Source organism: Schistocerca americana, chromosome 1 (assembly GCF_021461395.2).
Source record: "Schistocerca americana isolate TAMUIC-IGC-003095 chromosome 1, iqSchAmer2.1, whole genome shotgun sequence".
NCBI classification, from domain to species: Eukaryota; Metazoa; Arthropoda; class Insecta; order Orthoptera; family Acrididae; genus Schistocerca; species Schistocerca americana.
This window is the reverse complement of record NC_060119.1, coordinates 428105869-428122090: the sequence shown is the minus strand read 5'-3', so window position 1 is coordinate 428122090 and position 16222 is coordinate 428105869. Positions and strand designations below refer to the sequence as shown.

At 41.2% G+C, this 16222-nt stretch overlaps 1 protein-coding gene across 1 annotated transcript in view; it reads right to left on the bottom strand.

Annotated features, from left to right (window-relative positions):
* LOC124602586 (ubiquitin carboxyl-terminal hydrolase 34) overlaps nucleotides 1-16222 on the bottom strand; it is a 499996-nt gene that overhangs the window by 345621 nt on the left and 138153 nt on the right. The window lies entirely within an intron of this gene.

The window sequence follows — 16222 nt, the reverse complement described above, 5'->3', positions numbered from 1 at the left end:
CACTTAGTGCATCGATGTATTACAAGTAATTACACTCTAGCTCCGAAACGTAGTTACCGAAATCTGAATAAGACTCATTGACATATAATGAGGATATTACGGCCCTTGCCACTATCAACTTTGAGATAAAGCTATAGCCACTTCCGAGGCCACTCACAAAGCACGTCAGCTAGTATCCTTCCTGGTAGTATAACTGAAATTTGGCAACAACGCTGAATGTGTCTGGCAACTCTGTGTCCGACAAGTTACTTCCTTGATGGCACAGAACTATCCTGCTACATTCACTTGATATTATCACTTCGTTTCAATTGAATAATGTGAGTTATTTTCTCTTGAGATGTGATATAATGGTATCAGTTAATGCTTTTCATACCACCAAAGACGTTCCTCACGGGAAATACAACTTCTCTCGTATCTTATGTTGTGATTTATCTGTCATAGCGGCTACTGGCCCAGTAAGCAATCCCCATCTCCCGCACCTCTTCACTAGCTACGCGGTAATATGCCAGCTTGCAGCAAACATGTCTGAAAACAGTAAACAGAAACATGAAATACGTTGCAGTTTTGCATATGGTGGTGCCAGGTACCAGGTACTTTCATTCGCCTTTCAAAACTCACTGAAAGCCAAGTTTTTATTTCTTTTGTAGCAGAGATACAAGCAGACGGATACAAACTCAATAAGAGAATTGTAAGACAACGCTCGAACAAGATTCGTCTTGCTACTTTCAGTACCCGTTAGTGTTAGAGCGAGAGCCTTTTAGTACTGCAAAATTCATAATGACACTTTTGTTTTAACCAACATATTTTTCATTTTTGTGAATACATAATTTTATCTATGAAATGCCAGATTTTCATAATACTTGAGTATGATACAGGACATGAAGTAAACATAGACCCTCTCAAAGTCAAAAGTAGGTAATATCCCAGTAATTCGTGTTAAAATAGGCACAACAGACACTTAATGCTTTATTAAGGTAGACTGCAATTGTGACGTTTCTATAGTAAGTTGAATTACATTTTCGTCTAGAAATGAGTTGTCTTGCCGGTTGATCGATCAAGAGCATGGAAGGTAAAATTTTGCGAGGATTAAGTGCCTGAGAGATGACTTCCCTATCAATAGAAGTGCCTGATAGATGACTTCCCTATCAATCTCCTGGACAGTTTTGTTTTTCAGATCAACAGAGTGCGTTATCATGCAGTAGAACAAATGGTGTAGTTTTGTCGGTCGATTTTCTTACACTGCGACCGGAAGGTGTCTCAGATGTTGGCAACAAATTCCACCTGTGATGGACACATCCTTGGGGAAGAATACTTAGTGTAAAACACACTTTTGGAGCTATCACATGGAAAATATTATGTTCACACTACTCTTTGCTCGAGTTTAGGTCTTTTAATAGGGCTCAGCCTTTCATTTCTTCTTAGGAAGTTAACGATAAAGGCATGATAACTTGTCACCAGTAACAGTATTGCATAAGAATGCTCAACGAGCGACCTGATGACGTTCATGCAAAACTGCAATAGTAGTTACTCTGTTGATTTTTGTAGTTTCGAATTAGAGCGTGAAGTACTCCTACACCAGTCTTCTGAATGTTGCCTGTTGAATGCAAATGTCGCATGATGGTTAAATGGTAATCCATCACTTATATCAGTAGTCGAGACTTCCTTAATGTGGAAAATCATTCATACCAGAACAATCTTTGTTGGAACAAGAATATCTTTTCTTGGCGTATTTTTCCCAAAAGCACTCGTGCTACACGCAGGTCAAGTCTTTGAAGCTGCCTCCTCTGCATTCACCCCTCTATTATACCAAAAGTAAGCATGGTGTATAGGCGGACAAGGCAAAAAAAAAAAATCCCGGATTTTTCCCGGATTTCCCGGTTAAAAATACACATTCTCCCTTGTGAAAACACAGTTTCTCCGTGTTAAGTGACAGTATATTTTCCCTGCAAAACTTATCAATCCTTTGAATAGTTATGGGTTTATACATGGGCATTGAATTTCCTGGCACTTTAGAAAACGAAACTCAGAGGAAAAGACACATTTTGGAAATATCTTTGGTGTGCAGCAATATGTACGCTGCGTATTTTCGTATTACAAAAGTATGCATTGGAATTCCACCGCCGGGCGAAGTGGCCGCTTTTGTAAGCCAGTCATAGCTTATGTCATGTGATCTTGCCAGCCGATGACAGCAGATATTCAGAGCATAGGACACATGATGTAGTCAGCCAACAGCAATGTTACTGTTAAGTAGCACGACCACACAAACAGGGAAAGTTAATAGTTTAAATTAAAATACATAGTGTTGCTACAAGAAAAGCAAAGCGTTCACATATAATATTGGTCTGCAAGGTTAATACGCTACAAGAGAAGCTAAGCTTTCACATATAATGTTGATCTTTTTTTTGCACCTGTTACACTTTAAGATATATCATACAAATGTGTCAGTAAAATTTTTAATAATTACATAAATGTCGGCTCTGTAATTTAAGAAATTCATGGTACATTCTCGCACATAGTTCCACTTACGTAAAAGGATATTTACTTTGAAAGTAACGCTTTTCAAACCACCATTCGCAATATTTTCCCACGACCTGTAAGAAATATGTTCGTTTCAGCAGTTGCCAGAGAGCGCAGATAACAGGTGACACCGCGCTTGCGCAGCTACCATGACGTAGGAAGCCCGTATGTACATATGTGTAAAACATTGAAAGATTATACATTATGTTATAAAAGAAACAAGACATCAGAGGATACTCCAAGAGCATTGGAATTTCGTGAACCATACTAAAATGTGCACATTTAAAATGCATACTTAAAGTGCACATTCGTATATCCACATTCCCAGTGAAGTAGACCTCGACCTGATATTAAGCTTTTCAGTGTGGTTTTTGGGACGTAAATTTTCTTGGAGCACCAGTACTGTATTATTTCATGTTTGGCTCTTTATTATGGCATAATGCCATACGTGCTTGAAAGATGAAAATGTGCACTTGAATTGCAGCGAACAGTTGAAACTAGCTAGTACTGTGGAACTGAACATTTCGTTTCAAATACATTGACTGCCTCTGCCGAAAAGGTCAATAAAAGTCAAATTTCTTTAGCAAACAGACAAAAATAACTTCATTGTTTTGCAAGGCGATTAATGCTTGATTGTCAGAAAGGTGGAAATAAAATAAAATCTGAAACTAATAACATATTTTAGCCTTCCGTAATTATGTGAATGTATTTTAATTCACTTGATAGCGCCCAGTCACAGATATCTGTTTTGTTTTCATTTGACGTGAGAGTAAACAAAGGGGAAACAGTAAAATCACTAAATGTAAACAGGGGTCACGTGGAGACTACCCACTATAACTCAGACCGCTCTGCGCATCAGCCCCGGATCTACGATATTTGCTAACTGGGTCAATACTAAAAAAAATAGAATTTTCAAAAATATGTTCATCTTGTAGCGCACGTCTTTTGGAAAGTCTGAAACATAAAACAAATGTGTTCGAGGAAATGTAAGACATGTTATTTGGTCGTAAGTGTATCAAAGTGCAGTGCCACGCCTCTTCAGACAGCATTCTTCTATTGTCCGTCACTGTATTTCACTCTGTGGAATTGAAACGTGTGTACTTTGTAATGGATGCCATCAAACTGCATTCAGGACAACGGAAATTGAAATGTCCTGTGGTGCCTTTCCTGCTCCCAGTCAGGCGGTTTGACAGCCTGCCCCTCTTTTAAAAAAACACAATTAATAGCGAATGGGATTATTTGTAATCGGGAGAACAAGAACTCTTCAGAAAATTTGCACCTTTTATTGCCTGTTAGCTAATAACTTGCTGTTTTGTGTGACATAAAATTAAATATAGGATACATAAAACCAATAAAGACAAGTAACAAGCAAAAAAGTACACATTTCTTCAATCCTTAGCTCCTAGCATTTTTTTTCTCTCTAATCTTGCTACAGCTTTACGTGGTGTGCTTTACTTTCTCCGAAAGAATCTACACTCCTGGAAATGGAAAAAAGAACACATTGACACCGGTGTGTCAGACCCACCATACTTGCTCCGGACACTGCGAGAGGGCTGTACAAGCAATGATCACACGCACGGCACAGCGGACACACCAGGAACCGCGGTGTTGGCCTTCGAATGGTGCTAGCTGCGCAGCATTTGTGCACCGCCGCCGTCTGTGTCAGCCAGTTTGCCGTGGCATACGGAGCTCCATCGTAGTCTTTAACACTGTAGCATGCCGCGACAGCGTGGACGTGAACCATATGTGCAGTTGACGGACTTTGAGCGAGGGCGTATAGTGGGCATGCGGGAGGCCGGGTGGACGTACCGCCGAATTGCTCAACACGTGGGGGGTGAGGTCTCCACAGTACATCGATGTTGTCGCCAGTGGTCGGCGGAAGGTGCACGTGCCCGTCGACCTGGGACCGGACCACAGCGACGCACGGATACACGCCAAGACCGTAGGTTCCTACGCAGTGCCGTAGGGGACCGCACTGCCACTTCCCAGCAAATTAGGGACACTGTTGCTCCTGGGGTATCGGCGAGGACCATTCGCAACCATCTCCATGAAGCTGGGCTACGGTCCCGCACACCGTTAGGCCGTCTTCCGCTCACGCCCCAACATCGTGCAGCCCGCCTCCAGTGGTGTCGCGACAGGCGTGAATGGAGGGACGAATGGAGACGTGTCGTCTTCAGCGATGAGAGTCGCTTCTGCCTTGGTGCCAATGATGGTCGTATGCGTGTTTGGCGCCGTGCAGGTGAGCGCCACAATCAGGACTGCATACGACCGAGGCACACAGGGCCAACACCCAGCATCATGGTGTGGGGAGCGATCTCCTACGCTGGCCGTACACCACTGGTGATCGTCGAGGGGACACTGAATAGTGCAGGGTACATCCAAACCGTCATCGAACCCATCGTTCTACCATTCCTAGACCGGCAAGGGAACTTGCTGTTCCAACAGGACAATGCACGTCCGCATGTATCCCGTGCCACCCAACGTGCTCTAGAAGGTGTAAGTCAACTACCCTGGCCAGCAAGATCTCCGGATCTGTCCCCCATTGAGCATGTTTGGGACTGGATGAAGCGTCGTCTCACGCGGTCTGCACGTCCAGCACGAACGCTGGTCCAACTGAGGCGCCAGGTGGAAATGGCATGGCAAGCCGTTCCACAGGACTACATCCAGCATCTCTACAATCGTCTCCATGGGAGAATAGCAGCCTGCATTGCTGCGAAAGGTGGATATACACTGTACTAGTGCCGACATTGTGCATGCTCTGTTGCCTGTGTCTATGTGCCTGTGGTTCTGTCAGTGTGATCATGTGATGTATCTGACCCCAGGAATGTGTCAATAAAGTTTCCCCTTCCTGGGACAATAAATTCACGGTGTTCTTATTTCAATTTCCAGGAGTGTATTACCTCATCAAAGTTCGTGAAACGTTGCTACATGAAAAATTGAAATGGTATCTAATACTGAAAAGCTGTTGACACAAATAATACCCAAGACTGGTGTGGTTTCTCAATCTGATTACGTCTATTCTGTCACTGTCTGCTAGATAAAACGAAGTAGGCATTTCTAATAACACACACCAAATAAACGAAACTGTTTTGGCACAAATGGTCATTTTTATGACACGACAAAATATAATTCATGAAGTAACAATACCAAATGCCTATTTGGCCTACTAGAAGCAAAAAGCTTTATGTTTATAACACGACAAAATATAATTCACGAAGTACCAATATCAAATGCCTATTTGGCCTACTACAAGCAAAAAGCTTTATGTTAGGAAGTAGTTTCACATTTCATTCATACGCAACAGTTTCTTAAGCACGAGATCATATAGTATTACAAAATTTTTATATAAATTTGTAATCGTCTTATTCTTCCATAATTTGTGTGAAGTCCATATTTCTTCTACTTCCTCGTTCTAACAAACAGTCTTGTCATCACCAGTTCTGTAGCTATTCCTAACATTGTCAAAATTTGTTCGCCGGTTAACTTCGCTAACCCGGCCAGAATCACAGGTTTAGTTATCTCGTGATTATTCTCCGGTTATGTGTTGTTATATGTTCGTACAACACGTTTTCCACGTTACTTTCCAGAATAGAGCTTAAGCAGCTGCTAGCCGGGGACTGTACAACTGGTCGTTACTAGTGTAGCGATCTGGCCAAAAATTTTCTGTCAAAATTTCATTTCCTTGGATACACCGAGAAGATAATACATAATCTTTCTGACTTGCTATTCCTGTTAGTCATTTATTTCCATTCTGGTAGTCTGAATCTATGGATTTCGCTAGTAATTATAACAATGCTGATAATTCGCAAATGCAATCAATCAGATAATCAGACAGTGATTGGCATTCATCCGTTTGCCTTTACTCCGCTCAGCTCGTATAGCCCCGTCTCCTTTTGTCTGTGGAAAGTTTATTTCCAGATGCGTCAAGGATTCTACTGACAGAGACATCACGTACACTACGCACGCATTCGCAAATCAACTTATGATTCATTCAGAAATCAACTTAAAATGTGTTCAAAAATGTTAAAAACAAACAGGGATGCATTTCAAAATCATATCACTAATCGATAGACCAATGTGCACTGAATGCTAAGCACTTTGTGAAACAAGCTTTTTTTCCTCAAGAATATGAATTTGGCACCCCCTTTCCCAGGTAGCATCTAGCTGCTTGCTACAACTGCTTGCACAGCCAACAGCCACATTTCTGTAGCCAGAAGCGGGAGAATCTACTGCCCAAACGCGACCCAACTGCGCATGTGCATTGAGCCCGCTCGTAACTGCTAAAACGAATCTAATGCAAACATTTGTGACTTCACACTCATCGGAGGCAATTTGTTGTTATGAAGCACTGAATAGTCTTCCTAAAGCCTTTGACACATTTTGCTGTTGGCACACGCTTGCATGAGCACTGTGTGTCATCGTCGTCATATATGGCACATTTCCTTTGCAATTTAAGTTATTTTCATTTTTTTCTCTAATTTATGTTTTATAGTTGAAGTTTTGTTCTGCAGTAGGGGGATACAGTAATATCCTTTGTTAGATTATCGGTTCTTACCAGTCAACACTGAAAAATTCCCGGAATTCTAAAAAATTCCCGGAATTCTAAAAAATTCCCGGAATTCTAAAAAATTCCCAGGTTTTTCCCAGTTTTGTCCACAGATGAAAAAATTCCCGGATTTTTCCCGGATCTCCTGGTTGTCCCCGGTCGTATACACCCTGGTAAATATCGTGTTGCAGATGTTACACCTTTCTCCACTTGCGATCCAATTTCACAACGTTTATCTGTAGTTCATGATTTGCAAGTATGCGATCTACGATGCTTAACTGCAAGATGATAACTAGAACTTCAAATTCGAAAATGACAGCTGATACATACACTGACAGCGCCGTGCCGCTTCCACCTGGGTGGCGCCTAATTTCAGGCGGCAGGTGGCGTCTAGCCAGTGGCTGGTAGCTGCTGCAGCGTGAGGAAACGTTTGAGCATTAGCTTTTCTGATTGCGACAAGCTGTCCTGCGGAATTTTTTCTGGAAGTATTTGTTATTACTGGTGGGTAGAAAGTGAAGCGAATTATCTTCGATGTTCAATTATACTTGTTACTTTAGACGATGGCTGAAATGTGGTCAAAAAAAATAAGAGATAAAGTCGGACGCGAACATGCGACTATAAGTTTAGAACGCACAATCATTACCACTAGACCACAGGCTCACACCACACAACAACATCTTGAAAGTAGGCAACACATCCTACCGACATTTCCACATCTTAAAGTGTTGCCAGATTGTGCAGATGGCAGGACTTAGCGTTGTCAGGGGCGGTCGGATTTATTGGCCACCTTAAGTGAACGATTCGGACTTACAAGGGGGGGCCGCCAATTGCGAAATTCAGATTCAATTCATACTGCGCATAATAAAAGCTCATGGCCAGAGGTGTAATGTGGAAAAGCACCAAGATGCACTTCTCAGCTGTTGTCGAGGAAATCGACAGTTAAAATGAACCGTTGCTGTGAAATACTCTCTACGATTAATAATTTTCTACAGCGTCGTGGCGCAGCGGTAAGCGCTCGGGTTCGTAATCCGAAGGTCGCCGGATCGAATCCCGCACCATGCAACCTTTTTTTTTTAGTATTTGTTTACAGATATATTTTTCCCATGTGGAATGTTTCCCTCTATTAACACACACACACACACACACACACACACACACACACACACATATACATATATATATATAAAAACAAAGATGATGTGACTTACCAAATGAAAGTGCTGGCAGGTCGACAGACACACAAACAAACACAAACATACACACAAAATTCAAGCTTTCGCAACAAACTGTTGCCTCATCAGGAAAGAGGGAAGGAGAGGGAAAGACGAAAGGATGTGGGTTTTAAGGGAGAGGGTAAGGAGTCATTCCAATCCCGAGAGCGGAAAGACTTACCTTAGGGGGGGAAAAAAGGACGGGTATACACTCGCACACACACACATATCCATCCACACATATACAGACACAAGCAGACGTATTTAAAGACAAATAGTTTGGGCAGAGATGTCAGTCGAGGCAGAATTTTTCCTACGTGGAATGTTTCCCTTTATTTTTATATATATATATATATATATATATATATATATATAAAATTTTCGACAATGTTATAAGTTGCGCTAGGGACCGCATCTACCTTCTTTCGAAGTTAGCAGACAACTACGCTATTATGCGGCGGCTCGTTTCGGCCCATTCAACATCTGTCCTTCAAGTGTAACGAGCGAGTAACGGAGTTTATATTTCATACCTGCCACAGAAAATTGTTGTTCGTGGGGTTTCTATTCTAATTCGAACATTTGACATACACTATACGTATTCGTTTCGGAATATCGTTTCTACGTCTTCCGTTAACTATACGTGGTTAACATTATGAAGATATATATATATATTTGAATTACAATAAACTAATAATAAAAAAATGTTGTATGGCGCGAGATTCGATCCGGCGACCTTCGGATTACGAACCCGAGCACTTACCGCTGCGCCACGACGCTGTAGAAAATTATTAATCGTAGAGTATTTCTTGGCAACGGTTTCTTTTAACTGTCGATTTTCTCGACAACGGCTGAGAAGTGCATCTTGGTACTTTGCCACATTACACCTCTGGCCATGAGCTTTTATTATGCGCAGTATGAATCAAATCTGAATTTCACAATTGGCGGCCTCCCCTTGTTAGTCTCAGTGGCGGCCGGCAGGCGGTCAATTTTTATGTCTAAGACTTTACAGCAAACACTTTATGTGCCCCTGAAATCTTAAAGAGAGGCGTAAATGGCTGGTCTTCTGGGCTCATAATTTTTCTAAGTGGCTGATCCTCAGTGTTAGGTTTTGAATGAGAGTTTAATGCTCTGTGATTTAAGAAAATCATGGCACATTCTCACAAGTAACAATTCATCTTGTGTAAAAGGAAATTTACTTTGAATGCAACATTTCTCAAACTACCATTTGCAATGTTTTCCCACGACTTGTTAGAAATATTAAGATTTGTGATGTTACACTCACCAAAACGACGCCCATGAGGAAGACACAATAAAAGCAGTTTGTTGTTACAAAGTATTGCATAGCCTTTGACACATTTTGGTGTCAGCAGACACTCGTGTGTGCGCTGTGTTTTGTTGTAGTAAATGGGTGAATTTTCTTTATAATTAAAGTTTTATTCTGGTCTTATTCTCTTGTTTATGTTTCATTGCTGCAAAAATATTCTGCAATAGTGGACTAAAGTAAATTTCTTTGTTGGAGTATAAGTTCTTACAAGCCAAAATTAAAAAAATTTAACTGAAAACTAAAACAATGAAAAATCCCACAACTCTAAAAAATTTCCGGGTTTTCTCCGGATTTCTCTCAGATGAAAAAATTCCAGTGTTTTTCCAGATTTCCCTGGGTGTATACACCCTGTTACACAAGGAACAAACATTTCATGGATTAATATGTCACAGAAGAGACAAAAAAGTGATGGTGAGTCATTAAAGTGCCATGAATGGTCCATTCACTCATTATCAATCACTATGCATAACACTGACACGAATCAACACTAGATTCACAGTGGCTACTTATTGCTATGGTGCACAATACTATTATTATGTGGGTAAAGTTGACAATGAGCATAAACCTTCCACAGTGGCACAAAGTCAACTGACTTTCAATGACCAGAGAGGACCAAGTCAAAGTATGCAATCGTACTGCTCCCAGTGTAGATGTGGGTCCGGGGTGCAATAAGCTTTGAGACGAATCCTTCTTCAAAGCTAATAAAATACACACACAAATAACAAATGAGGCAGAATTGCTAGATAATACTTACCTAGAGGCGGCAAAATGTATAGTACTGCAAACAGAAACTTATGAAAGTAAAAGGGATTCACTACTTACCCCTTAGCCTCATTACAAGTGGATCTCTCTCATTTTGAGGGTTGATTGACCTGGCCTTTCTTTTTAACCTTCCACAACATATCCCTCCCTCTGAAGACAGAACTATTAGTTCCAAAGGGACAGCTGGGAGGGAGAGACAGAAGGAGGAGGAGGAGATTAGTGTTTAACGTCCCGTCGACAACGAGGTCATTAGAGACGGAGCGCAAGCTCGGGTGAGGGAAAGATGGGGAAGGAAATCGGCCGTGCCCTTTCAAAGAAACCATCCTGGCATTTGCCTGAAGGGATTTAGGGAAATCACGGAAAACCTAAATCAGGATGGCCGGAGACGGGATTGAACCGTCGTCCTCCCGAATGCGAGTCCAGTGTGCTAACCACTGCGCCACCTCGCTCGGTGAGAGACAGAAAGCAGATGACGTAGGGATGTGGCACCAATGATCTTGCACTGGTGCAGTTAATGGGAGCTGTGAGAAGCACACAATGAGAGGAGAAGTGGACTGGGAGGAGGAGATGGGGCACATGAAGAGGAAGACTGCAGAGAGGAGAGTGTGAGTGCACAATAGAGGAGAAGGAGATTAGTGTTTAACGTCCCGTCGACAACGAGGTCATTAGAGACGGAGCGCAAGCTCGGGTGAGGGAAGGATGGGGAAGGAAATCGGCCGTGCCCTTTCAAAGGAACCATCCCGGCATTTGCCTGAAGCGATTTAGGGAAATCACGGAAAACCTAAATCAGGATGGCCGGAGACGGGATTGAACCGTCGTCCTCCCGAATGCGAGTCCAGTGTGCTAACCACTGGAGTGCACAATGAGTGAAGTAGGAGGCGAGGGGAAAGAGGTAAACGGTGGCTGTGGAGATCGGGGAATGGGGTGAAGGAGCCTACAGAGATTGAGGATTGGGGCCTCAAACAATGAGGTATTGGGAAGAGTGGGAAGGTATATATGGCATATGATGATAAGCAGCCACTAAATTCAAACATTGTTCCTCCACTGGGTGTCAGCTTTTATCTTTGACAGAGTTTGGCAGTGGGCATTCAGGTTGACAGTGGCTTGGTGGGCATGGCCACATAGAAGGCTGCCCAGAAGTGAGGGCAGTTTTAGTATATGACATAACTGCTTTCACAGGTGGCCTTGACTGTGAACAGATTGGACATGCCTGTGATGAGAATTGAATAAAATGTACTTTGTGGGTGCATAGGTCAGGTCTTGCACTTGGGTCTTCCACAATAGTATGCCCCATGCGTAAACAGGTTGGATGCACGGCCAAAACACTCCATATTCATTCTTCCACAGCCTCGACATCTCTCGCAGGTGCTGTGTACATGTTCAGTTTATCCCTGCTTTTACATTCCCGGAATTTACATTTTTCCACCGTTTACGACATTTTTTATTGGTCCTGTCAAATTTCCTGTGCCCACAATGCTAATCTGTACCTGATTCTGCATCAACAAATTTATAATTTTCCCATGATTTATGCATTACGAAAAAATATTTGTGGAGAAAATATGATGTTGGCTGTCCAGTAGTGTTTACAAATATTAAGTGGTTAAGTTTCTTGACACCAGGGCACTCTATGCAGCGGATTTGAACCAGTAAACAAGTACAAGTTGTAACAATTCGTACCGTATCTCCCGCTGTTACCAAGCTCTACTTGGTGTGGTGGCTGATGGGAGTAACTAGGTTTGTTCGAATGAAAATATCGTGACCAAACACAACCATTTCCAAACTGTCTCTACAGCACAAATGCACTTTTGTGATTGTTTTAATCATCATGACACCTTTGTCGAACCATATTTAGTGTGTTTCGCCATATGGCCACGTGGACGACACTTTGTGTCGCTCAAATGTTTTTAGTGTAAACACAGTGCCAGTTACATATTGTATTCATGCTGAGCGATTTGTTCTCGTTGTCAAGTGCAATATTTACATATGTATTTTTTGAGGTGTTACACAAATAAACAATGTGAGTATAATTTGTGTGTGTGTGTGTGTGTGTGTGTGTGTGTGTGTGTGTGTGTGTGTGTGGTCTTCTACATAACTGATGAGGCACAGTATCTGATAACCTCAAAAAGACAATTACAGTGCAAGAGATGCAGAATAACACATATTCAAATACCATACAAAATACTTATTTGCACTTGGCAACAAGAAAAAAATTCTTGAAACGCGTTGTGCTAAGTATGAAAAAATATGTAACTTACTGCATTATTTAAGTGATTACTGACAGCTGCAGGCTTTCAAAAATATTGATTATGACATGAAACTGAGTCTAATGTTCGTACCTCACAAACAGTTATCAGTTCCAGTTACATAGTTACATCAGCGGTTTTTATTAGATAATAAACCTTCATTAGATAGTAAAAAAGTCCCTGACAAGTCTTTTGATGCCTGTTATGTACATATATCATACATAAAGTGCAAGGGGGTATCCTGTATGTAACTTTTACAGCTTAAAATGTTAGTTCCCAAATTTTACATTTTTATGAAGTCCCTTGAAAAGTGTAAAAGCGACATTTCACTGTATGTTTATTGAGTTTACTATGAAAAAAGACTGATCTGAAAGAATAACAACATTTTCAATTTTGTTTATGTGTGAGTCGGCGACTCAATGCCTCAATTATATGATGAGTTATTACCTTTAGATCTTCCGTTATTTATATTTACCAAGGCTTTCCTCTATCATATTTCACACTGGGGCTATTCACAACTGAAGAGGCATTGATACTTGTGTTTCATGATCTTTAATGAGAGTGGAAAAAATTGGTGTAGTAAGTGAGATTGTGTAGAATGTATTCTGGCCTCAGTGAGTATGTTGGTAACTTCTCAGTTCATAGAAGAATTTACAAATTAGAAAAGTAAAACAGCAGCTGAACATAAACAATGTATCAAAATCATTTTAGGTTGGGACAATAGAAATGACAGTATCATTACAATCCTCTTTCTCAATATTGCTAGTTCAGCAAGGATGGCTGGAAAGTGTAAGGGTGTTAGAAAAGACTGAAATGCCACTGTTCCCCCCACCCGTTTCCAACCTCTACAAATTAAAAGAGATAATATTTGCACATCAGTCCCAGTTTTGCCCAAAGTTTACAAGTACCATGAATATTAAATGTGTCAAAGATATGTGGGAACCTCTGTGTGTGTAACATACCAGGACTTTGACAAAACTACAAGCTTCTATCATGATAATAGCTGATGTAAAAGAATAAAGAAAGAGGCGTGCAAAATAAACAACCAATAATGAGGTAAAGAAAGCAAAGGAAATTACTTATTTAATACAATGTGACACAAACATACCACATTTTCATTGCAGAATTTAGTGTGGCTGTACAGATGTGTAGTGGAAAGATGTGGAAGACATGAACACTAAGGTCTATTAAAATATTATACGAATGAGAAATAAAGACAATATGATAGTAGCAGTAGGTAAATAAATAATAAATGGGTTTCAAAAATGTTTAGAAGTATGAAGACTGACTGTCACTCAAAATTATCCATTTAAGTCTATATTTTTGTATTGTTTTACAAAAATATCATTTTACTTGCATATGAAACCCATCTCCATGGCCGAGGTCACTAATTCACATTTTTGAGGTGTTGCTTGATCCAGGAGGGAGCTGGTTCGAACTCTGGTGGTGGAAAAAATTTCCACTGTCAGTGTTAGGCCGACAAGGGGAGGAGAGGTGGTGATGTAAAATCCCTGATCACCAGACTCAGTGCCAAAATCCTGATTTAAATATCAAACCTCTCTGCAGTATCTCATGAAGTGAGGTCATGTGAAACTGTTGATGGTGATGCACCAGGTTTCACTTTCTCCTTTCTATCATCATCATCATCATCATCATCATCATATGACACAAACGTTAAACTAGACACACACACACACACACACACACACACACACACACACACACACACGTGTGTGTAGTATTTAAAATAGTGTGTGATGGAGCTGGTAAATAAAAAACCAACCAATCAGCTTGTATATGAGTAGTGTGTAAGTTTTAAGAAACCAATAAAATGACTCACATGACAGAATAATGAGAGGTCACTATTTATTTTCTGACTAAAAAGATACATGCAACACTACATTTAACTGAACTATTGTACACTGAGGTGATAAAAGTTATGGGATGCTAACTAATATTGTGTTGAACCGCCTTGTGCCCTGCGTAGTGCAGCAACTCTTATGTGGGCATGGACTCAACAAGTTGCTGGAAGTCCAATGCAGAAATGTTGAGCCATGTAGTGTGTACCGCCATCCAAAATAGCAAAAGTATTGCCAGTGCAGGATTTTGTGCATAAACTGACCTCTCGATTATGACTCATAAATGGTCAATTGAGTTCATGTCTGAGAATCTGAATGGCCAAATCAATCATTCGAGTTGTCCAGTATGTTCTCCAAACCATTCGCAAACAATTGTGGCCCAGTGACATGGTGCATTGCCATCCATAAAATTCCATTGTTCTTTGGGAATGAATGGGTGCAACAGGTCTCCAAATAGCCAAACATACCATTTCCAGTCAACGATCAGTTCAGTTGGAACAGAGGACCCAGACCATTATGTGTAAACACATCCCACACCACTATGGATCCACCACAGCTTGCACAGTGCCTTGTTGATGACCTGGGTCAATGGCTTCATGTAGTCTCTCTCACACTTGAACCCAGCCATCAGCTCTTAACAACTGAAATCGGGGCTAATCTGACGAGGCACGAGCCCAGTAGAGAAGCTGCAGGCGATGTTGTGCTTTTAGTAGAGCCACTCATGCCTGCCATCTGTTGCCATAGTCCATTAACGCCAAATTTTGCCACACTGTCCAAATGGATATGTTCGGCACACTTCACACATTTGCTTCTGTGACTATTTCATGCAATGTTGCATGATTGTTGGCACTGACAACCCTACACAAACATTGCTGCTCTTGGTCTTTAAGTGAAGGTCATCAGCCACTGTGTTGCCAGTGGTGAGAGGTAATGGCTGGAATTTGGTCTTCTCAGTACATTCTGGACACTTTGGATCTAAAAGTACTGAATTACCTAACAATTTCCGAAGTGGAATGCCCCATGCTAGCTCCAACTACCATTCAGCATTTAAAGTCTGTTAAATGGGTCATGTGGCCATAATCACATTGTAAACCTTTTCACAAAGATCACCACTGCACACCATTCTTATACCTTGTGTACATGATACTACCACCATCTACACGTGTGCATACTGATATTCTCTGACTTTTGTCGTCACCTCAAAGTACAATCATATCAACCAAGGGAAAATCTGGGATGGTTAATGGTAATATGAAAAGGATAGATGGTACTCCTCACATAGTGGAGGTATTGAGTGACAGACAAAACACACACACACACACACACACACACACACACACACACACACACACAAAATGACTACCAGATAGTATCAGCTACTGGACTAAGTCTTTCATCAAATGTGGACAAAACAACTAGCATCTTTCCCCACTCCTACCCTGCCATCACTCTCACTTCCTGCTCCACACTGTTCTGTACTCCCACTGCCCACCTCAGCGAAGATCATTGTTCACCTTCGACACAACTATAGTTGGGCTTTAGTTACCAGACACAATAGTGGCCATGTGTGTGAGGGTCTTGCAAGCGTTAATGTTTGTATGTTTTGTTTTGTCTATGTTTGATTAAGGACTCAGTTCAATAGCCAAGTAATATCTAGCAGTCCTATTCTATGTGCCTGTGTGTCACTCAGTGCTTCCTCTAAGTGGTGAGTCGCTGCCTCCTCTATGTGGCGAGTAGCATTTATCCTTTTCAGTATAATG